The sequence below is a fragment of the Copadichromis virginalis genome, linkage group LG16 (genome assembly GCF_057382275.1).
Source record: "Copadichromis virginalis isolate Kocher_CV1m ecotype Utaka linkage group LG16, C_Virginalis_male_GT1.1, whole genome shotgun sequence".
NCBI lineage: Eukaryota > Metazoa > Chordata > Actinopteri > Cichliformes > Cichlidae > Copadichromis > Copadichromis virginalis.
In genome coordinates, this window is record NC_140633.1 from 13,707,759 (window position 1) to 13,730,945 (window position 23,187).

The 23,187-nt window shown below is 40.3% G+C and overlaps 1 protein-coding gene and 1 non-coding gene across 3 annotated transcripts in view; both read right to left on the reverse strand.

The window, feature by feature from the left end:
* The window catches only part of LOC146690401 (SH3 domain-binding protein 4), a 52,841-nt gene extending 33,470 nt beyond the window's left edge, over window positions 1-19,371 (reverse strand). For both annotated transcript variants that reach the window (XM_085435435.1, XM_085435436.1), the window contains exon 1: window positions 19,064-19,371. The gene's annotated coding sequence lies outside the window, so the exon portion shown is untranslated. The remainder of the gene's footprint in view (window positions 1-19,063) is intronic.
* On the reverse strand, window positions 7,365-7,466 carry LOC146690402 (U6 spliceosomal RNA). Its single transcript, XR_014915857.1, has one exon. It is a non-coding gene; the product is annotated as a U6 spliceosomal RNA (small nuclear RNA).
* Window positions 19,372-23,187: the final 3,816 nt, after the last annotated feature.

Sequence of the window (23,187 nt, forward strand, 5' to 3'; positions counted from 1 at the left end):
TCAACGATCATTTCAATAACTCTCATCCTGCGGGCAAACCTCCTGTTCTAGGCTCCAGTGCCTCACATGTTCAGGTCTGCCCACCTGTGAATATCACCCTGTTGTCTCGTCTCACAGCAAATTAAATTAATGACTTAGGAAACATATGAATGTGAAAATAATCAAATGTGTTTTTAACAATACTCAATAGGATCATCAGGAAAAAAAATATTAACTACTATATACTAATACATTTACGTGGTAATAGTATATGACGTGTCGCCAGTAAAATTTCACGTCGACTAATTTTCATAGTCGACATCATCGATATTGGCAACGAACTGCTGCAGCCCTACTGGTGACCACTTCACCAAGTGACAGCAAGCAACATCCCACAAACATTTACCGAGGAATACACATTTTTCACTAATGAATGGTAGTTACTGGGGGATTGACTAGTTTCTAGTGCTGTGTGACTGGAACTTAACAACTGATTTCACGGCAACTGCCAGCAAGCAGTTGAGGAATACTTACGACCCTACCAGGTACACGCCAGCCAGTCTCTAGAATTGTGTGAATGGAGCCTTACGCAGGTCTAGCACATTCATTTTTGGCCTCTGCTGGCCAGAATTTTTTAAAAGACATTTTTCAGGTGAACTGCCAGTAGACCAGCTAAACACTTCAGTATTTTCTCTGGTATTGGAGGTAACCAAATGAAGTGAGTATCAGATTCCCATTCATGAGCATTTTTGCCACCAGTAAAGGTGATATAATATTGCTATCATAATTCACTTCTGCTGCCCACAAGTGGCCAAAATAACAGCTCTGAGGCAATTTTAATTAAGATGATTACTCATGTACATTACACCAATATTAAAGCTGTAGCACTGGTTGTAATTGTATCGGCTATAAGAATGCCTCTTATGACTTTACACAAGACTACATGCTCATGTGCCAAAATATAGTCCATGTCTGAGTTTTTTGCTGGATGAAGCGAGTGGGTCCCTTGGGTCATCTGCACGAGCCGTTTTTAGGTTTTCCAACGTTCAGGCCAAAATCCTCTGGTGGGGCACATTTTTGCTTGGCAGCTCTGAGCTGCTGAAACAGCCTGATGAGGCTCTGAGAGGAGTAGAGTGTAGTGACAGCTTTATACATATTTTAAATCCACTCTTTTAGTACAGCTTCATGTTTTTGACCATTAATTTGATTATTTTTTTAACTTGTGTCCCCATTTATTGTTTTATCTAATGTCCTATTGTATTTCCAGCCATCCTTAAAGCTCCTTTCTGAATATAAACCGCTGCACAAACAGGTTCATGAAGAAAAAAATTAGCTTTAATCCAAAAATATCACTATAATCCACATTAGTCCAGCCCTAAAGACAGTTTTCTCACTATTAACTCAAAACCAATGTTAGTATGTTCTGCTCAATGGCATATTGTCTGGATCTCATCTGAAATGAGTGGGAAGACCTGGGTGAGGTGAGGTCAGATGTAAACTTTGGGTGGTCTGCAGCAGCAGCTATCCAAACCTCAGCCGGACCACCCTGCACTGTTTAACACTGTAAAACAATGGTGGGCGAGGTCCTTCTGGCATGTATATCTGAGAAAGCGCAACAAGAAGACTCTATTCATGCAAATCACAACATGCTGCCTGGTAATAAGGCGCTTGGAGAGGCCATAATGAGGCTCAGACAGCTTCTTTGCTAACAACATGTCAAAAACTCTCCCTCCAGACTTTTTCTAATAACATTTCTGCAAAGTGTAACTGCTTTAACTGACTTCCATAACAGTTTCACACAATTTCATGTTTCTCATTGGGAGGATTGTGTCAAAAAGGAAAGCTGTGGCTGGTATTCTCCTCTAAGCCACAGTAGAACAAACACAGATGAATGCAGAACAAGTGACCAGAGAACACACAGTAACAGTCTTTTATTTTCATCGATTGTGAAGAATTTTATGTAAAGACCTAAAGCCTGACTGTGGAGGCAGTTCAGCTAAATAAGGCTCTCTGAAAAGAGTAATGCACACAAACCAAGTGTGTGGACAGAAACACTTGAGCAAATAAAGACTTGATGAAGATGTACAGTATATGAGCAGAAAGCCGCATGAGTGCAAGCTAATAGAGTTAGTAGATCCGAAATAGGAAAAAGTGGGAGACAGTTTCCAAGAAAATATCAAGAGTATCTGGATCCAGGGACTAATTCATGCTTAGAGTGGAGGTTATTTCCAGCCTTGGTGGGGGTATACAGTCTCAGGCTGTTCTTGACTTTCAACAAATTTGGCAGCTTTGTTCATCTAATTGACATTTAAAAATACATTTTCTATTATTGTCTAAAGTTACAGCAAGTATTACATCATCTATGAAATACATGTGAGAATATTCAGTTTTCAATGTATTTTCTAATTTCTGGAACCTTTTTTAACTTTCATTTACCTGAAAAGTTTAAACTCCTGACATGAACTTCAGATTGTGTCCTGGGACAAGACAGACAGCATTAACTTACCATGTTTTTAAAGGTGAAAGAAACCGGAGCTCCCTGAGAAAAACATGCTAAAAACCCATACTCCACACACAGAAGGACCCTGCAAGGGTTTAAAAAAACTCTAGCTTTTTGGAATTTAAGAAATTGTGATTGCACAGACCAAATGACCAAAAGAAAGGTTTATCAGGAATACAATGAAACTTTAGTAGCAACTCCAGTTTGGAGTTGAAGAACCTCCTTCATTCTGCTAGAACACTTAAGATAGGTCATTGGGGGATCTTCCAGTATGACAATGACCCAAAATATATTTCCGAGCTACCATATGAAGCTACCATAAAAATAAGAGACTATTCGTTTCTTTGAAAGTGAGCAGACTTACAAACTCAGCAAGGGATCAACTAATTATTTCCCCCAGTGTAAATGTCCAAAAAGAGACTTCTTGTCGCCTTTAACTACTGTTTAGCTTCTAGCTTTAAAATGTACATCCTTAAAATACATCTTTACAGAGCAACAAGCAATAAACTCTAAATTATTTACACATCCCATTTAACAGGTTCAAAATCGTCCAATAAACTCTGGTGTAGTGGACTGTACTGCAGGCAGCGAGGAGAGATAATTTGGTCATATCTTTTGTTTTGCTGTCTTTCTCTGCGTACTTGTTTAATGGTACTGATCCACTGTCAGCCCAGTTAAAGCCCAGCCGCCCTCAGGCTGTCTGCTGCTCTGTCTTTTAAACTGTCTGCAGAAGGAGGGCTAAGAGGAGGAGAAGGGGGAGTGGGAGAAGGGGGAGTGGGAGAAGGAAGTGTTAACTGCGTTGCAGCGTGAGACGATTTCTTCCGATGCAAACCAAGGCCATGAATATAGAATAATAATCACATCCGTCATTCTCCAACCTCTGCTCTCATTTCCTGTCAGGGCAGTGAGGTGGTCAATTTAGGCAGGCAGCAGGAACGGCAGATAGTTGACCCTGCTGAGGCGCCTTAAGCCGATTTCCACACTTCAGTTCACTGCAGCGGCCGTGGGAGAACATCTCAGCTTGAAGAAAAAGTCAAGTCACTCAGCCTTTCCTTCACGGTCCCTGCAGAGGAAGTGCTCTGCAAAGCTGTCAACCGTGCCACTCCTTTTATTCAGCCGTTCACTTCCTGTAGGGTGGATGTCCCTCAGGAAAATGCTGGTGCCAACTGGTTTTTATTACAGATTCACAGGGAAATCACAAAGAGCCTTTGAACAGCTTATAAGGCACAGTGGGCATCTTCATTATAGATAAAACCCACAGTTTAGAAATAATGTGCTCTCCCTGTGACTCTTAGTTATGAAATGTTTTGTTTTTCCCAGACTCTCTAACTTTAATGTCCATATGACATTTGTAGCATACAGAAATGTTATTAAACCTATAAAAAAACAACAACACAACAACTTTTTTAGTGTCAGCATCCATTTCCTGCACAGCAGTTGGGGTGGAGTTATCATATGCTGTTAAGCAAGCGTCTGTACTGCAACATAAACTAATTTCAATCCTGTACAGTTTGCCTTTATAAATGACCATGCCAGTATGCTAATTATGCATGTGTAATTTTAAATTAGTTTCCTAGATTAGTAGAGCTGTCAGAAATGACAAAGAAATGCAGCAAGTGTTAATGATAACAGACGAATCAACCACTGGATAAGAGGACAGGTACATTAACTAATATCAACTCCAACACTGCCTGTTTTACTTGGAAACATATAAGTTGGTTCCAAAGGCACCTTCACGTTCACTAGCAACAACATATCTGCTTCAAAACCATGACAACAAGTGCGTGAGTGACTTTATGAGTGGACTCAACCTTAAGTAGGCTGATGTTTGTTAATTAGCACTAAATGTTAAGCAGAACCAAGGCTAAAGAGACAGGGCTGATTATTGCTTTGATGTTTACTGTCACAAAATATGAATATTTCAGAACGTCTGGGTGCACATATTTACAAGTACCACTGGTAACAGGATCTTCTGTGTTGGGTTTTAAAATCCCAACACCAGCCTGTGCACGGTGAGCTAATTAAACACGACTTCGCCTTGGGCACAAAGCCTGCTAATAAATTAAACTTATGACAGATTGTGATTTTACATTAATGACACATTTATTTTATTTTTCAAGTACAAAACCGTAGGAAATTATTTTTCTGGCCCCACGTTTTTGGGTGGATTTGAACAGTTACCAATCAATTCATATTACAGATGAAATGTCCCATTGGACTGGTGAAATGTCTGTATTGTGTACTACTCTGTGACTCTTTAATTCCAGCTTCATAAAACAAATCAAATCCGGTTTTGCTGTTACTAACAGTGAGATTGGATTTAGCATTTTGAATATACTTGGATCACAGATTGTGGCTTGAAACAGACCCTGCCTTCCTGCTTGCTCATCATTTTTTTTCCTTTTATGCTGTTACTTTAAAAAGGAGAGTACACCATTTGTAAAGAACAGGACTGCAGTGGATAGCCACTAATGATGCTTTGGGCTATAAAACCACCTACTGTACAAGGTTAAAGATGTTTTCCTCACAGCAATAAAAGGAGCCCGATGACCAAATGACAGGCCTCATATTGACCGTCAGCGTAGCCTGGGCCTCTGCTGTGATTTTAAGGGCGACTGCTCCTTAGCAGGAAGTGGCTGAGGAGGAAATGCCTTTGTGATGAGAGGCGGCCAGATCTCTGCTTACTCTCCCTGCCTGTTGCATTTCCTTCAAAGAGCCGCCTTCAATACATTGATAGCATCTGCTCACTTGCAATCATAGATCCTCAGGACACACCAACAAAGAAGATGGCAGAAAAAAGGGCATCATATTATGGTTTTCCTAACACAAAGCTTTTTCTTATTTCGAAATGTTAACAAAACATTCTTGTATAAGTTACTTTCTGACTAAAGACGGACTGAACAGAAACAACAGTGACTCCACCATTGCGTCACATTTAAACCCACTAACACGCACAGCCATCTGAGTGTGTCTCCAGCAAGGGAGGATGAGGCAGCTGACGAGCGCTGGCTGTTAAACAAGCTCTCAGACCTTGAATTAACTTGTGAATTCATGAGATAATGAGAGAAACCCAGCTGCTGTGTTTGCAGGCAGCAGCCCTGCGAGAGATGCAAGAACACAAACACTCTCATACTGAGTCAACACTGCCGAGGCCTTGAGTGTGCGGAAACAAAGTTCCGGTATTTCATGTCCCGCAGCGAGGCAGAGCTCTGGCGCAGGGTATACACAACTGTCAGGGAGACCTGTTTCTGTGCATTTGGAGAGTCATGCTTCGCTGTCACAACTACACCTTAAAAATATTCAAACTAGGTACTGGAAAACAATTGCAAAAAAAAAAGGGGGGGGGGGGCTGAAAAGCGATAAATATAGTGGAGGACATGGGATGCTCTGGTATGGAGTTAACACCAGTGTTTGCCACCATGGGACATCATACACACACAACAATAAAAAGCAGAGAGTCAAACAACAACTCAACCCTAATTTGTGGCGATTGCATTGGTTGTGTCTCAAGATACTCATGACATCACTATGCTGGCATTTGAAGGCCTCATCGAAACAGGAGGCAAAGAAATCGCTGAGTTTGTTTCTCTGAGATTTTCTCCAGAAAAGTCTCCAGAAAAGTGAGCATACAAAACCAGAACCAGTGGGAGATGCTCATTAATCCCAAGACAAAAGAAAGGGCATCTTGGTTCCAGCTGAAATAAACACTGTGTAGCTCTCAATCAACACAGAAGCTAAGAAGCGTTGTCCATTGAGTCGAATGTTGAATGGTGAGTGGTTAAAAACATTTCTTTAACAGAAAAGGGAAAATAATAATAATAATAATACTTTATTGATCCCCATGGGGAAATTACTCTCTCTGCATTTAACCCATTAACTCAGTTAAGCAGTGGGCAGCCACTAATCAGGCACCCGGGGAGCAGTGTGTAGGGACGGTACCTTGCTCAGGGGTACCTCAGAGTAGGGCTGGGCTATATCATACCGTTCACGGTAATACCGGAGTAATTTGGGGCAATGAAAGGAAAATGAAATATCGCAATAGAATATGGGTAAAATGCGCATGCGCAGTGCCTTTGTTTACATAAGCACATGGCGGCAAATCAGAATGAGAAGGGCGAAAGCGGATCGTTGAATGAAACGGATGAACCAGAATTGGTTTGTAAAAATGCTGCAACTTCAGTGGTGTGGAACTGGTTTAGCTTTCGTCCGTCAGATACACAACAAAGCACAATTTTTGGTAGAGCGCCCCTTATAATCCCGTGTGCCTTATATATGAATTCTGGTTGTGTTTACTGACCTCGAAACGATTTTATGTGGAACACGGCGCTCGAAAATCTGTCCAATGTTTTAGTACAACTTTGCTAAGCTACGAAGCCACACCGCTTGATGGATTGTCGGAGCATTACAGCTATCGTAGGCAGGAGCCTCGTGGAGTGATACGTACTGTGCTTCAACATAATATTAACGTATTGTGTGTGTATAACCTTTTTTTAAGTTTTGTGGATATTACACATGGTTATGCTGAGGATATGTCGGCCAGTTTCCACTGGAAATGCCTTTTGGTTAAACTGTCAGCAAAGAATTTACACTGTTACATTTTTATATAACTTTAATGCACATAAAAAAACAGCTTCTTGTTTAAGTGAAAATACATTGATGGGTTTTTTTGCACTAATAAAGTTGTGGAGTTGTAAAGTATTTTGTCTAGTGTCAATTATATCGTCAGTTATATCATTGTCGCAAATTTTCAAATGTATATCGTAATAAATATTTTTGGTCATATTGCCCTGCTCTACCTCAGAGTAGCCATTCAGTGGATTCGGACCCCCGACCTTCCCATCATGGGGCCACCATGCTACCTACTGAGCTATCCCTGCCCAAAAAAAAAAAAGAGGAACGCTTCACAAATTTGCGTGTCATCCTTGCGCAGGGACCATGCTAATCTTCTCTGTATCGTACGAATAAGGACACGTGCTACAGAAGTAACATGTGTCCTTATTTTTTGTCCTTATTTTTAACACAGTTTTACTCAAGTACAGTTCTTTGTAGATATGTTATAATTTCCATACTCTCTGAAGAAGAGAAAAAAGAAAAAGAAAAATATGTGCGACATTGTTCACAAGTGGCAATAGATAGTAGCCACAAGGTGATAAAATGTCCAGGCAACCAACCATCAACAATTAAAACAGGATTAAATTCACTCTGAATGAAAACAAATGCAGTTGTCAAATGAATGAAAGAGTAATGCTAAATAGAAAATAGAAACAAGTAAAAAAAGGACAGTTGTTACAAAAACTTTTTTCTCTAATGATTGGCGACCTGTGCAATTAACATTTTACACCTCAATGACAGGCAAAAGTTGCTGACATGGGAAGGCCCAAAGCAAGAGAAAACATCCAGATAGGTGTGGACACCTAGGACAGATGTTTGTTCATGTACAACTTTTTAGTCCATTATGTGTCACCGTTGCATTGGTACCTTTCAGTATAGTAGTAAAAAAGTAAATGACTGTTACGTTTCGGTGTTGTCAGTGTTTTGTTTTTGCGTGACTGTCATGTGTTTCCTGTTTTACTTTGAAGGTCTGTTGTTATCTTAGAGTGTTCAGTTTACGTTTCTTTGTCTCGTCAGGTCTAATTTGCCCCAGCTGTGTTTCCCTCCTGTGGTCCATTCCCTGATTGCTCCTTCTATGTATTTAAGCCCTGTGTGTCAGTTGGTCATGGTCGTGATCTCCCCCGTGTTGTAAATAGTTTGGTGTTTTGTTGTAAATAAATAGTCTGTTGTAAATAGCTGTGAATGGGTTTGTTAATATTTTCGTTTGAGACACCTTCGTTTTGGGATTTTGGTGGAGAGCTTTAGTTTTTTTCTCGTGTGTTTTTTTTCTTATTTTTATTTTCATACGTTGCACGCCGGTTGCCTAGGCCGGGGTGTAACAATGACCACTAGAATTTACATCACACCAAGAAATCTGCTTAAAGATACAGTAATAACACTAGTGTAAGCAGTGCTCTGTGCTATTGAAATTAGGACAAAGTGCTGCTATATAGGTAGGGATGGGTTCTGACATAAACAGTAGTAACCAGACCGAAAAGCAGCGTACATTTCGGTGCTTTATTTTGGTGCTTTTTTTTTTCCTGAGATGTCGTACACTTTGGATTCTAGCCAATCATTTTACCTTTCCAAAGATAGTAGGCGGGCCCAGGTACGTACGTTCTTTTAGAGCAGAGCTACAGATTAAAAATGCCCAAGGCGAAGTGGTCAAAAGTCTGGCTGTACTTCACAGCAAAAGATGCCAACTCAGCAGCCTGCAACAAGTGCTTTAAGCTGATACTGTGCAAAGGAGGTAACACCTCGAATCTGATGAAACACCTGGCAACGCATAGCGTTTTTAAAAAAGCTGAGAAATGCACCGTATTTGATAGCTTGCTGCAAGACCTCACACCGAGCACATCTACTGCGGGTGTGGTGCCTGTTATCGGACCCGGAGTTAGCAACATCCCCCAAGAACCCGAAGAGGAGAGTCCTGGCCCCTAGCCCTGCCAGTGTAGCAGAAATGATGACGGATGATGATGGCAGCAGCAGCCGTTCTTCTTTGGGTGAGTAGCTTAATGTCGTCCGTGTGTAATTTACGTTGAGTAGGCTAACCACGTTATTACATTAATGCATGTAAGGTGAACTAGCAAACATCATCATAGCTACATGCGGCTGTCTTCTTGTTTGATGGCAGATACTCCCTTCACCCTGGCCAAAAAGGCTAAAACGACCAAAGGAAAAGTGGAAAACAGCTAAATATGAGAGGTTTGTGTTTATTCCATTGTTTAAGCACTGCTTCCAGCCAGGAGTGATACCTTATATGCCCTATAGCTACAGAAAAGGCTAACATTGTTATCTTTTTACAAAAAAAACAGCTGAACATGAGAGGTTTTTGGACAAAGTTTGTGTTTTCCATTCTTTAAGCACCGGTTCGAGCACCATTTCAAAAGTACCGGCTTCGCTCCGGTAATGGATAAAGCCTAAATGATACCCATTCCTATATATAGGGCTGTGCGATATGACCAAAATCTAATATCCCGATATAAGACATTTCCCCACAACGATATATATCACAAAAATTTCACATTTTCGGTAAATTCTGTGAATCTCAGGCAACTCAACTTGCGTGAAGTGTTTTAAGCTGGGCGTTGTGTACCTAGAGTCGAGTGTTACATAAGTTGAAATGGCCGCAAATTTCTTTGTGAGTATTTATTACATGCCGTGCTGTGGGGAAAAGCCTGTTCTAAGGTTTATTTTTTAGCACCTGACGGCTCTTTTTAGCGTCTCATCCGTAAACACTCTGCATACTATTTCACGTGATTCCGTTTATTTTGAAAAATCTCAACCGGCTCTTCAGCTTTATTGTGAAAGGTTTATGTGGAAAATAAACAAGTGGACGGTGGAGCCACACGATGGTTTTATCGTCGCTGCTGCTAACAACAATGCATAAAAACATGTGTGAATGTGTGAAAGCTGCATCATATGGCTTGTCAGTCCGTAGTGTGGTTATATAAAATAAGAGAAAGAGAGAACTTTAAGGAATTCTACAGTGACCATCAAAACGATGAAAAAATATTGCCAGAAACAGTTTATTTTACAACACCACGAAACAAACGATAGCATAATATGAAGTAATAAGACTTTTTTCATATCGTCATCCAATATATATTGTTGTATCGAACAGCCGTACTGCTATCTATAGCAATAGTTATACAAAAAAATTAATGTATGCTGAAAAGGAGAAAAAGGAAAGCATGAGCAACAAGGAAAAAGAAGGGGTGAAGTTAAAGCATTGAAAAGAGGAAATAAGTTATGTTCCATTGCAGTAATGTTCATTAGCAGATACTGCACAAGCCAAGAGTAAACAGTCTGCTTTTGTTTTATTCATTATTCAAAGGCATCAGACACCACAGAGGAAAAACCATGATAATTCTGGCTCCTGATGTGAAAATTGCTGGTATCTAATTTGCCCACGGATTTTCAGGTGGAGCAGAAATGGAAACGGAAATGGAAATACCTGACATTCACTTGTTTTAGTTTAAATTTGTATACGCAATTCCTGGAACCAGGAAGATGACCAAATTACTAGTAAATAAATAGCTGTCAATGGATTTCCTGTTAACCAACGGCTTAATGATCTAATCAGCACTCAGACTTTAGAACCATCCCTGGTTCAGACTTCTCATCTTGCCGATGCTCCACCACTCCACCAGGTTGAAAGAAATTCAGCCTGGTAGTTTTCTTTCAATCTTGCTGATTAACAGACAAACTGCAGTAAAGCGTTTGTCTGGAAACAGTTTTAGCTATCACCTAAAAACCAAAGAAGGAATCTGCTCAACTCATTGAGCCTGCACTGAGTTAGGTGTCTCATACCGTCATTACTCTTGTTTTATGAACTCTATTTGTTATTTCTGTTTTTTGACTAACAGAACTCTCCAAGCCAGAACTCCTGATTGCCTGATTGTGCTGGCTCACAGACTTTCCTTAGAGTACTGCGATGATGACCAGGGGCAATAAACCGTGCATGTTTGAATATTTTGACTCCAAACTCCTCTGTCTCTGGCAGTCCCGGGTGCATTCTCTTAAGCACATATTTACGGATAAAGATTAGTTGTAGATACCAGTTCAGTTTTCTTCTGACACCACGAAAGTATTCTGTGTGATGTGTCACTGCTGCAGCAGATGCCTCTATCATCCAGTCTTTCACTTCACTATATAAACACACCAAGGTGGAATGGAGCTGCAGGAAAGAAAAGTATGGAGGAATGCGAGGAATGCCAAGCTTCAAATGAAATCATGCACTATTCTAGTGAAGGAGGAGGGAGAAAAAGAGGAAAATGTATTCTTCTGACGACAAAGACGAGGTTAGAGATCACGCTTTAACTGTCACTCTCTGCCTTTACCAGCAAATTCACTGGGCTGTTTTCAGTGTTACCAGTCTTGTCACGATCCTGAATACAATGGCAGCACACACACAGACACAAACCCATATACCCTAGCCCCAACACACACCCCCACACACACACACTTCATTCCCTTTTGCTTTCTTTAACAAGTCCACAGACTGAAGCCAATGATATGTAAGCTGTGAAGCTTGAATCTATATTACACATCCTAAAAATCACACTGATGGACACGTCAAACAGTCCTTCAGTCCACCATGATCGTTTATTAGTTTGGTCATGTTTCCCACTCACAGTATTAATTGATGAACTGAACAGATCGATCACAATACTAGCAGGCTGCGACAGTTACATTCTACACTGTAGGTTGTGTTGTAGGGTTTCATAGGGGGTTGTGGTTATGATGGAGCTAAAGTGTAGATTTCCCACTTATTCCATGGTCCCTGGAGAGGTGATACTTTAAGAATTTCAGCTAGAAAACAATGACAAGGAAACTTGCTATTTTCTAACTCTGTTAACTGGCCAGACTGTGTAAAACAGCAGGCTAAGGTAATACAATTACTAATGTTATGGATGTAGCTTAAAAATAGTTGTAAAAGTGCATGTTAAATAAAAAGTGCTGCTTAGCTGTAGCAGGGTCCACTTGTAAACTGCAAAATGGGTGGCTATTAGAATTTCCTTTAACTAAAAAGGAATTCAACCAAAATATTGCAAATACTGTATGGTAATTTCTATTTTTTTTACAGTATTTGTACTATAAATACAAACAGTATAAATACTAAATGTATATATGGTCATTTGATATTAAAAGATACAGTGGGGCAAAAAAGTATTTAGTCAGCCACCGATTGTGCAAGTTCCCCCACTTAAAATGATGACAGAGGTCAGTAATTTGCACCAGAGGTACACTTCAACTGTGAGAGACAGAATGTGAAAAAAAAATCCATGAATCCACATGGTAGGATTTGTAAAGAATTTATTCGTAAATCAGGGTGGAAAATAAGTATTTGGTCACCTCAAACAAGGAAAATCTCTGGCTCTCACAGACCTGTAACGTCTTCTGTAAGAAGCTTTTCTGTCCCCCACTCGTTACCTGTATGAATGGCACCTGTTTGAACTCATCATCTGTATAAAAGACACCTGTCCACAGCCTCAAACAGTCAGACTCCAAACTCCGCCATGGAGCTTTTTTGCTGTATATATGTGTAAATACAATATATACACATACAAATGAAAACAATATGTGGTCATGATGAGGGACAGTGGCGTGCCCTCATTATGAGGCGTTTCTGACCATCTAGCCCACCTCACGTGTCCCTGCAGGTCTGCAAGTGTATATCGGGAAGAAAAGAGGACATACCAGGGAAGCTCTGCCATAGGGCCATAGGTCTCTGGTCACTAAATCGCTGCTAGTCAATTCTTGTGTGAAGTCCCATTAAGCCAACAGCAAATGTTTATTGTGAAAAACATTTGTTCATGTTATCTCCTACAAAAAAGAACAGTTTCCAAAACTTTTACAGTCTTAATAACCACTCAGGAAGGCTAGAAAATCAACAAGCCACACAGAGTTTGTCACTCTAATGAGGCCCAATTAGCATCTCATCAGACAAAGTACTGTGTAATCTAAACAGATTTACAGGGTGTTTTAGATCTCTGTACACTCGCCATGTACCTCACATGTTGTTGAATTCCTGTCAGAAATGTCACACTCCTCTCAGAACTAACACAAATGTCTGACCATCAGACACTGCCATCCTTGGAGTCACCTCTAATGTGCTGCAGTTCTGAATACCAAACAATATTGCAGGGACACTGATGTTCACACAGACTGTCATACAAACACTGTGTTTCCTTCTTGATAACAGGTGGCGATGACTCTCGTGCAGCAGTGGAACACTCACTCTAAGCGCCAGCTGATGCTGAGCGTGAAAAGAGGGGAGGTAGTTAGGAAAAGACCGAGCTCCAGTATGACTCACCCCTGATATAAAGGCTGGCTTCAATCCCTGACAAGTAAAGCTGATGATGGTGGCCCTGTGCTGCTGGGTGGGGGATGGAGGTGAGGACCAGCTGCCTGTCTGATGCCAACAGCAGCAGTGCCCATGCTGTCATAACTCATGCTGTAATCAGCTGGAACTGAGCTAGAGCAACACCAGGACATGCACGTTCACCCCTGGAGGGGAGAGGGAAGGAGGGGAGGGGTGGGGGTGACGCTTATCTGGAATCACATGTATTCATTCACACAATGAAGTCCGTACAAGTCCAGCTGAAACACAAGACCGGGCCTCCCAGTGACAGAAAGATGAAGTAAGTTTTGCTCCGGGTGAAATGTCCAGAACAAACAAAACGACATTGAGCCACGTCAACCTCAGTCACGCACCACAAATCAAATTTACACTGCAATCAGCCATATGACTGTTGGTGTATCTGCAGTGTGGCTCACAGAAATGTCTGAGACAAGGAAGGGTAGCCTGGAATGAAATAATAACACACGTGGTATGGTCGCTTCGGATTCAGAAGCTGCTGTAGAGGATGCTGTTTACTTAGTTTTGCGTAAGCCGCACACTTCAAATACATTACAGAAATATTTAGTTTTTCAGTAATGTCCTTTTTAATTCATAGATTTGTTTTCCACCTCTCAAACTTCTGGTAATATTCTAAATGTCTCTTTTTATACTTAAATATTGTGCATGCATATCTTATTTCTCTGTGTAACAGACCTCCACTATCATCCAAAAACTATTAAAAATACATTAGTGAGCCATAATGTTGCACTGGGTGACAAGTTCATTAATTACGATAAACACACACACACACAGAGTAGTTATTCTGACTTAATCACACATACCCCATCGTGTTGTCACAAAGATGCATTAATCCCTCACTCAAAATAGTCCCCAGTAAAATGGTAGATATTCTCATCAAAGCAACAAAGATCATTTGGCTTTATATATTTATAAAGGTTTTATATTGTGCTCTGAGAAATGTGTATAAGGGGAAAGTGGTATGCTTGGAGTGGAAAGTTACAGACAGGGCAGTGTAGTCAGTGACTATTTAAAGATGGACTGATACGCTGTTGGATTCTGTGCTTTCATTGTACTTGTTAACTATGGAGAGAAAAAAAAGAAAACTTCAAACATTGTAGCAGTCTGAATAATTCAATTCAATTTTATTTATATAGCACCAAATCACAACAACAGCTGCCTCAAAGCACTTTATTTTGTAACATAAAGAGCCTACAATAATACAGAGAAACCCATAACAATGAAACAATCCACTGTGAGCAACCACTTTGGCGACCGTGGGGAAGAAAAAAACCCTTTTAGCAGGAAGAAACCTCCAGCAGATCCCAGTTCAGGGAGGGGAACCCATCTGCCCCAATGAACACTGTCTCGTAAACTAACAGCAGTCCTAAAAAAAGTTCATATTTTTGGGCAATTTTTGTTTTAATGCAATATGTAATGCACTTGTAAATAGGGCTGCCACAAATGATTATTTTGATTGTTGACTAGTCACCGATTACTTTTGCGATTAGTCGACTAATCAGATCATGCATCCATTGGACGTAAAACGTACAGCTTATTGCACCAGCAGCATCTGCTCTTATATAACTATCATTAGCTTACAGCTTTAAGTGTTTAAGGTATGTGCTAACTAAAAATAAAGACAAGATGATAGTTTATTAAATTTTAATGAAATTTGCAGATTGTTTCGGTTTAATAAACTCCTTGCTATCTAAAATATAACAGGACACCGGAGTATATTCTCGAGCATCTCACACTTCTGATAATCAGTTGTCTGCTTGACGTTTATTCAGCTGTGTAAAAACTATAACTTGTAACCTTACTTGTAAATAAACTTACCCTCTTCCCTTCCTTACACAGAGAACATTACAGCAGGAGACAGGAGGCAACTGGCTTTAAAATCCATGTACCAGCAGCTCACAGATTAACCAAATATGTAAAAAAGAAAACAAGCTTTCGTAACAGAGCTATTCTGCGGACTTCTTTTAATCTGTTGATCTTTTCATGCTCTATTTTTATATCAACTTATCAGCAGGTATGACGCTCAAAGCAATAGAGATGTGAATGAAATTTGACTATATTTTCATGATGTCAACAGATGACAAGGAAATCACACTCAGAGTAAAACACTATTTGCGCTTTGAGACGTGACGTACAAGTGATTACAAAAGAACATTAGAAAGACTGCTCTGAAGTGTTATTTAAATCCAAAGTGGGCGTTAATTCATTTGTAGCGATTTTTCAACCCAGTAAAAGAATCATCTGATTTCATTTGAAACATGACTCACTGACAAAAAAAAACAGCCTTCCTATTGACAAAAAGGGAAAAGCACTAAAGATGCAAAAAAAAAAAAGAGAGTGATTCTACAAAGTGGCATTTGTTAAGAACGTCAAGGAGCCACCACCAGTACACCACACAGACAAAGTGACTCTGGAAATGTAAATAGCTGATCGGACTCTCAGCACAGAGAAGTAAATAGCACACTGTGCCACATCAACCCATTACACACCAGGTGTGCTTAAATAATCAGCTCAGAGAGCTCAATATTTACACACTCAGTGCATTTATATATGTACACATCACACACCATGCCACCTTATATGCTCTCATATACTGTGTATACACGGAGAAAATGACAAAAACAAAAATAATTCTCTACAGAGACTTTTGGGATGCATATTTGCCAAAGTTTAATTATTTTATTAACTATTAAAGTATGAGCTAGTAAACTGTAGTTGCTTATTTTTTAGCGCTGAATCTATTTTTCATGTAATTGTCTAAGCTGTCAGAAACAGATCTCTTATTTTTGTGACAATTAAGTCTGTTCAGCTGTCTTGAGTGAGTGATGATCAGTCTTTCACTAATACTATACAGATTCGAGATCAGAAAAAGCTAGCATGCTGTTTTTGTTGGCATATTAAATTATCTCAAGATTCTTTACATATTTCTCAAGATTAAGATTAGGCTACTTTTACCTGGGGTGGTAAGGGCTGGGTTCCAGATAACAAATGCCCCAATGTAGCAAAGAGATCATAAAATATGTGTAAAGTTAGCAATTATTCTACCAGTTATGATCACAAAGTCACCTGTGATGCTAAATAACTTAAGCTAACCTTGGACTCCCCGAGAAGCATTTTATTCGAACTGCATTTTTGAAAGAACAAGATGACTCCCAAACAGCTTCGAAGTGATGCTCAACAAGTGTTGACACATTTTATTTAAGATGATCGGAAATAATGGTGACCACAAAAAATGAGGTTACGCTAGTCAGGGCTGAGGTCCATCATAGAGACGCATAGAGAACTAAAACAACCACAGCCCATGGCCCGGCTGGCAATTAAAAAGGCACTTTCATATTGTTTTTACTTTTAATACCCAGAAACTACACCCATCCTTTATACTGTACATATATGAATGAACTCCAGTTATTTTCTGTTTTGTTATTACTGCTGTAATACTTCAGTCAAACTGTTTTTACTTGTGTAGGATCCACTGCAGGATGGACTTGCATTACTGTATAAATAAAGTACTTTATGAAACACACAAGTGGGGAATTCAGCACTATGTTATCTAAATTCTGTTGGAATTCAGATAACATAACTCTGCTTTTCACCTAATGTTTTTGTGGGTTGTTCATTTTTGTTCCATTGGACATCAGACTGAGATTTGCACAGGACATATTTTGCCTGTATGTGTCCTAGAACCTACTGGCTTCACTAGATGCAGATAACAAAAGGGTGACAACATTGAGCAAGTATCTAGAAACTGCCATAGCTTTAAAACCTGTACAAATGCTACAAAAGAGCATTGAAAATATTAGATAAAAAACCTTTTTCATATCACCATTGTCAAATTTTAGAAAAATACAAGTTTTTAAATTTTACTAATTTCAAATTATTTAAATCTGCCTGTCTAATATACAAAGTTATACATGGTCTGGCGCCTCCACCAATGAGTGATTTTATTAAACAAAAGTCTAGCAGTGTTGCCGGGTCTCGACTGACTCGAGCCACTGTTAGAGGTGATTGTGAACTGGCATTCAGGCGGACCACCTTTTCACAGAATGCTCTGTCATATCAGGGAGTGAGCTTCTGGAATAGTCTTCCACTGTCAGTGAGGGAAAGTACAAGTCTACCCATCTTTAAGAGTCACTTAAAAGGGCGGCTGAGGGACACACAAACATGTAATCATGTTTAATAATCATGTTTTATATTGGAAGGGAAAAAGAGTTAGTGTATTACAAAAAGGGAAACAACTGTTAGTGCAATGGGTGAACGCAATATCACGATGGTCAGGGCATGTACAATACTGGGGTTTGTGCAATATAATTGATGTTTCCGTTATTGTTATCTATACTGTCCTATGCGTCCACTCTCCTTGTCATTGTTTGTTCTAGTATAATGTGATCACTGTTTTTGTCCTTGTCACATGACCTGTAAATAGTGTCTCTGTATGTTTTTACTAACTTGTGTTTAACACCAACCTGCCAGAGGGTCTGCAGATGGAAATTAGCCCAAGGCTATAATGTGGCATATTTACATTTGTTAAAATGTTCATTAATATGTATTGCCCCTCTTTCTAAAAATTAAATAAATAAATAAAATGAATCCTACTGGTGATGAGCTTTTCTTAAACGCAGCATTTTTACATTTTATACAACAAAATTATACAAACAAAAGAGTTTCTAATGACCCATGGGAGCTCTAGAGTGGGGCTAGTGCTAGGACTGCATTACAGTCAAATGTTTTCTGTAGTGATGGGGTGGATTTTTCTCCCCTTGGGCCAGTGAAAATTAAGGGGGCCAGTAAAGCTCTGATCTACTGGTCCAGGTGGTGAGTAGGTGGAGGAATGATACATGGGGCACGTAGGGCCCTGGAGGTCAGGGACGCCAATGCAGAAGCAAGGCTGATGACCCAGTGTGCATTGTGTGAAAGCTCTGACCCAGAAAACTGCAACTTGTAGTTATTGTGAGGATGATGATTGTGGTGGAGGTGCTGGTGTCAAATCTTCAGTCGCAATCAGTGTTGTGGTTAATGTGTTGTCATGGAAACCAGTGTGACCCCCTCACCACCACCACCACCACCACCCACAGTACACGCACCCACAGCCCTATTTGAGCTAGGAACTAAACATTAGCATACAGTGAGACTATCAGGTTGTAACACTGCTACAGCTCACTATCCGACAGTTATTACAGCTTACCGAGGCTTTAGCTGTGTTTCAGACGGATTTACACTTGAAGACGAGTCACACATGACTTTTAGCAGCGCAAACGAGGCAAAAGAACCGCTACATGAACGGCGGAAAGACCCGTTACTGTAGTTATTAGGCAGGTATGATAGAGTTGCACTCACAGATAGGAAACAGCGAGACGGGGAGAACAAGCCAAATAAAGCCGTGTAACTGTTTAAGTGAGAACATTTTGGAATTAAAACCCAGCTAGAAAGTGCCGTTTTCTCCCCTAACAGCCCAAATGTAAGCACCACTCTCCACGCTGAGGTTCATAAAAAAAAAAAGAAAAAGTTGCTGCTTTTAAACTGCCGCCCTCAGGTAGAGCATAATTGTCTCTTAAAAATCATTTCTAACTGACGCGGAGGCAAACGAAGACGAAAGAAAGATGGAAGCTTACCTGGCAGGGGAGTATTAATATTGTTTTGTCCCATGAAGAAAAGCGGTTAGAAAAGCCGAGCAGGCGCCCTTTCCGTCGAGCTCTCCCGGTGGCAGCGCTGGATGTGTATGTGCGGTTACACCGAGGACTCCTGGAGGAAAGCAGCCGAGCTCCGGCTGATGTCACCCGGACAGGGAGGGGCCTCACCGGGAGACATTTCCATAAGGACATGATGTCACGATGTTGCTGCTTTAAATGACTCTTCTAGAGCAGCAAGAAGCAACAATGACATCTACAGCCACATTCAGCATTCAGTGTTAGAGTCAATAAACGGCTAAGCCCAAGTGCTTTTTTAACTGTTGTTGAAAAACTGTTGTGACTGTTGTTGTGTCACTTTATGCTTTTATCTTCATGTATATGTAGTGTTGATATTATATGCTTGTTGCTTACTTTTAGCGTCACTGATGCTGTCTTTAACTCGGAGTTAGTATTGTTACATCAAACTATGACGTTGTCTGTCTTTGAATATTTTAAAAGGACTTTTAGGTTATTATAGCTGACTTAAGCCAAACTTAACACATAAAAATACTCAGTGTCTTCATCACCTGGAAAAATTCCTGCCTCTTTATTATTCACTGACAATATCTGTGGTTTCCCCCATTTTCAGATGGAGGTGATAAATATAATGTGTAAAGAGGACTGGAAGACTAGTTTGATGCACTAGAACATTTGTCTGATTATGGCTGCAATGATACATCGTGACCAGGAAATATTTTGCATATCTAAGAATTGTGTGATATTCACATTGTGACTAATATACTCTTCTGTCTGTGACATTTCAGAATATTACTGTTCAGCAACAGCATTGAATTTGATTTCTTGCTGTTCTGAATTTAAAACTGTGCCCACAAAAAATGTTTGATTTATACACAGGTGTTTATTTTTTTCTGCTTAAGTGTTTGGCCAGTTTTTTACAAAGTGCTGTTGCCAAAAACATCCTAAATGAAAAACGAAAAGCTGCATCTCTAGATGTGGATTCCAACCACAAAAGCTTCTAAGCCAGTTAGAGTTGAAGGATCACTATTAAATCCAAAGTTGCACTGAGGATTTTTGGGACAACTTCTCTCAGTTTGGGTCACAAACATTCTCTTTTACATCGCAGACACTGTTTTTCTTTTTTCCCTAGTTTGATGTGCTTTGCTACTGTGGCAACAAGTGCCTCAGTTTCATCTCTTGGGTGTGATCTCTGCTGTCTCTCTGCGTAGCTTTGCCTCTCTTCTTTGCAGTATTGTCTTTCTCTGCAACATCCAAAACAAAACAAACCAAAACAGATTTCCGTTAACGACAGCACAATCAAATTTATGCAACAGTTTCTGATAATGTATCAATACTCTTATTAGTTACAGTATTCAGATTAGTTTTGGCATTCACACAGTCGATATGGCGAAAAAAGAATTATAACTCTTGAGCTTTGACTTCCTGTTTACTTTCTTTCAATTAAGTGTGTGTCCAGCCACCTCTGGTCAGCCACACATAGACTGTATTAAACCAGATTGTAACATGCAATCTGATAATAAATAAAGCAAACAAGTATTTGTGTATTGAAAGCAAAAGTACAGTGGCTTGCAAAAGTATTCGGCCCCCTTGAACTTTCCCACATTTTGTCACATTACAGCCACAAACATGAATCAATTTTATTGGAATTTCACGTGAAAGACCAACACAAAGTGGTGTACACGTGAGAAGTGGAACGAAAATCATACATGATTCCAAAATTATTTTACAAATAAATAACTGCAAAGTGGGGTGTGCGTAATTATTCAGCCCCCTGAGTCAATACTTTGTAGAACCACCTTTTGCTGCAATTACAGCTGCCAGTGTTTTAGGATATGTCTCTACCAGCCTTGCACATCTAGGGACTGAAGTCCTTGCCCATTCTTCTTTGCTGTTCACAAACGCTGTCCATCTAATCTGACTGAGCTGGAGCTGTTTTGCAGTTTTCAGATCTTGCCACAGACTCTCGATTGGATTTAGATCTGGACTTTGACTGGGTCATTCTAACACATGGATATGTTTTGTTTTAAACTACTCCATTGTTGCCCTGGCTTTATGTTTAGGGTTGTTGTCCTGCTGGAACGTGAACCTCCATCCCAGTCTCAAGTCTTTTGCAGACTCCAAGAGGTTTTCTTCCAAGATTGCCTCGTATTTGGCTCCATCCATCTTCCCATCAACTCTGACCAGCTTCCCTGTCCCTGCTGAAGAGAAGCACCCCCAGAGCATGATGCTGCCACCACCATATTTGACAGTAGGGATGGTGTGTTCAGAGTGATGTGCAGTGTTAGTTTTCCGCCACACATAGCGTTTTGCATTTTGGTCTCATCTGACCAGAGCACCTTCTTCCACATGTTTGCTGTGTCCCCCACATGGCTTGTGGCAAACTGCAAATGGGACTTCTTATGGTTTTCTGTTAACAATGGCTTTCTTGTTGCCACTCTTCCATAAAGGCCAACTTTGTGCAGTGCACGACTAATAGTTGTCCCATGGACAGATTCGCCCACCTTGGGAAATCTTTTTTGTAGCCTAAGCCTGCTTTGAATTACTCAATAACTTTATCCCTGACCTGTCTGGTGTGTTCTTTAGACTTCATGGTGTTGTTGGTCCCATTATTCTATTAGACAACCTCTGAGGCCGTCACAGAGCAGCTGTATTTGTACTGACATTAGATTACACACAGGTGCACTCTATTTAGTCATTAGCACTCATCAGGCAATGTCTATGTGCAACTGACTGCACTCAGACCAAATGGGACTGAATAATTACGCACACACCACTTTGCAGTTATTTATTTGTAAATATTGTTGGAATCATGTATGATTTCGTTCCACTTCTCACATGTACACCACTTTGTGTTGGTCTTTCACGTGAAATTCCAATAAAATTGATTCATGTTTGTGGCTGTAATGTGACAAAATGTGGAAAAGTTCAAGGGGGTCGAACACTTGCAAACCACTGTAAGAGGAAGCTGGAGATCCATCCATGTGTGATCTGGCCTCTTTCTCTCCTATTCTCTCTATCCATCCCTCCTCCTCACTTGCAGGTTCTTTACTATTATTGCCTTGAGGTGACTGTTGTTGTGATTGGAATTGAATTGACCTCATTTGAATTCCTCTTTGTGCTTTTGCCAAAAGGCAAGCAGAGAAGCTAGACTCAAACAAGACTCAAACTGATCACCTATAACCTATTCAGAGGTTTAAATTAATTCAGATCAATTAAAAAGATTAGAAAAAAAATTATATGCATCTAAACGTGATAGTAGCAATTAATTGTTGTTCTTTAACTCTGTCAGGGACCTGGATCTGAGCAACCCAGGGTCACTGAGCACTTATGGACTTGTGTCACATTACATGTGTTTTTGCTGCTCTGTGCTGCTGTCCCTGTTGTTCACGCTTGTGTGTATATAGGCAGGTGTGTGTGCTTGTGTGGGTGCGGCTGTGACAGGCACCTTCAGGCCTGGTGGGTGTGGCCCTGCCAGGTGGTTGGTCACACCTGAAGATCATCACACACCACAGCTGATCAAGCCTCATCGGAGGAGCTACTTAGGAGTGTGGTGGAGCTCTCGCCAACGCTAGATCATTATGTGACTACCCGTCAGTGTTTTCAACATATCAGTAAGTGCAATCCTGCCGCAGTTGGAAAGTGTCTAACGTCTGCCTCTGTTATTTCCCAGGAGGAGACTGGAAACGAAAGGGCAGCAAGCACGGGGTGCATGGACACTTGGAAACGAGGACACAGGGCACGGACACTGGGAGGAAGACACAGCATGGGAGTCTGGGGCGCACGGGGATTTATTGTTGTGTATTATTTACGTCACTGTAAATAAATGTACTGCTTGCATTGAAGAGTCCTGCATTTGGGTGCTCCTTTCCCTCATCTGCATGGGCTGCCAGCGCAGCCGTGACAAATTCACCGTCCATAATTGCACTCAAATATGATTTTCACCCTCAATAAACATGAAATAATCATTTTAAGTAGGACACAACTAAAATGTATATACAGACTAGCGGTCAAATGTTTTAGAAAACCCCAATTTTCCCAGTTATTTATTCCAATTCAAGTCATTTAAGTCCAATGAATAGCTTGAAATG